Raw genomic sequence first — 1,979 nt, 5'->3', positions numbered from 1 at the left:
GGGCGAAAGCCACATTTCATTACACAATGCTAATTAATTTCAGCAGGAAGTCATGCGTGTTCATAACTGATTGACTCATTGTCACACCCTAAATAGAAGTCCACGATTCGTGATGCTTTAAGTGCCAATTTCACGCTAGCTAGAGGGGTGGAAGTTAAGCTATTAACTTGTTTAAAGTGAAATGTCAGGTGCCAAGAAAGGGTCGACTTTAATAGGGCAGCTGTTAATCAGTCACTCATTAGTGTTGTTGCATTATATTACAACCTCAGGGACCTGTTTGTGATTTATGTTCTATTAATACCTCCCTTTAAATCTGTTTGTCATCTGTAAGGTTGGTTGAAAAGTGTCCGCCCTGACAAAAGCAGAGCGGGATGAGCGCAGTTGGCAGATCTCAGGTCCGCTTTGGCTCGAGACAATGAGCTTCACAGTAAAGCGAGGCTTCCGCACAGGAGCAGCCTAATGCTCTTATGTCCCCCTTCATCTTGTTCCCTCTGTCCCTGCTTTACCTCGATTAACCCATTTGTCTTTTCGCCATGCAGCCTCCCTATGAGGTCAATCTAGCCGAGCTCAGAGAGCCATTTTTCACGGTCAGTCATAAATCTTCTCTCTAATCAGCTCCTGTACACAACAGCTGGCAGGGATGTACCCCTGAGTACAAAAAAATCAATCTCATCAATAAATGAAGAAATTGTGCGTTTTTGTGTGTGCGCGTACAGTAATTGACCCTTGTGTTGAAGTCTGTAAATCTTTTGTTCTGTGGGGGGGTTGTTCCTGCCTTCCACTGCTTGTTAGCATTTTGTCACTCCTCTTGTGAAAGCATACAAAATCCTGCATTGGATAAGAGCAAGATGGTAGTGTATATGTGCACTGGACTACAGCCGCACAAACACAAAAGATGGGGTTGCACATTTGTATTCTTGTCATAGCTACATTGAAATTAAGCAGTGTCATTTTGCCCTCATGAGAAACCTTTGATTTGTTAACACCAAACAGACATTAATTACTTCTTCTGTTTTACTTTTTCTGTGCTGAACTGAATGCCTTGTTAACCTTTTCCTTTGTTTTAAAGCTGCCCTCTGTATGTCGTGGCCCTCCAAAATAAGAGCTAGTGGTAAAAAACATGAAATCATTTATGAGGAACACTAATAAAGGATGCGAAGAGCCACCTTTGTTCTCCTTCAAGTGCTGTTTAATAGGAGACCAGAAATCATTTAAATGTTACTATATCACCCTCTAATATCTATGCTAGTTATTCATAAAGTGTTGGATAGCCCTCGATGGTACAGTACAGTACATCAAAGTCTTTTAGTGAAAAACGTGTCATCTCTGAAAAGAAGGTTTAAATTTTAAACTGTGTAGTTATTTCTTTGTGTTTGGCAACCGCTATCTCTTCTCTGTTTGCTTCTCAGTGGCTGCCATGGACACTCAAAACAGAGCTATGTACATAAACACCATTCCCAGTGCAAAGCTCCACCTTCTGGACTGTGAGAAAGCACAAGGTAAAAAGTGGTACTTGAGTTATATGTACACAGATTCAGGGGGCATCTGGAGTTGAGCTAGAAAGTGTCTGAGCTGCACTTCTCTACACCACATTCCCTGCACACTGTTTGATATTTGGCTTCAGCTTGCAGCACGGGACAAAAGAAGTATTTATGTCACCACAGTGGAACAGGGGGCACCCAGAGTTGAACTGGGGACCTCTTGATCTGCAGTCAAATGCTCTACCACTGAGCTATACCCCCTTCCACATTGCTCCCTAAATCTGATTGAGCAGATCTCACATTATGAATGGATGTTCACATACTAAAACATACCTTATAAAGGGTTTCAGTTGCCACAGATTGTTACATCTTAATAGTTAGTTATTATACTAACATGAATTGCTTTGTCTAGCTAACTGAAGGCTTATTAAAGGTAAAAACTAACTATTGATATTTACAACTGCAGACTCAAATCTAAGGAATCACCAGGCATCTATC

The 1,979-nt window shown here is 41.2% G+C and overlaps 1 non-coding gene across 1 annotated transcript; it reads right to left on the bottom strand.

Moving 5' to 3' along the window:
* Positions 1 to 1,670: 1,670 nt before the first annotated feature.
* trnac-gca lies at positions 1,671 to 1,742 on the bottom strand. The gene has a single exon. It is a non-coding gene; the product is annotated as a tRNA-Cys (tRNA).
* Positions 1,743 to 1,979: the final 237 nt, after the last annotated feature.

Source organism: Morone saxatilis, unplaced genomic scaffold (assembly GCF_004916995.1).
Source record: "Morone saxatilis isolate NCDOM2014 unplaced genomic scaffold, NCSU_SB_2.0 Contig14, whole genome shotgun sequence".
Classification (NCBI taxonomy): domain Eukaryota; kingdom Metazoa; phylum Chordata; class Actinopteri; family Moronidae; genus Morone; species Morone saxatilis.
Note: the sequence above shows the minus strand (reverse complement) of the source record. Positions and strands in the feature narration are given on the sequence as shown.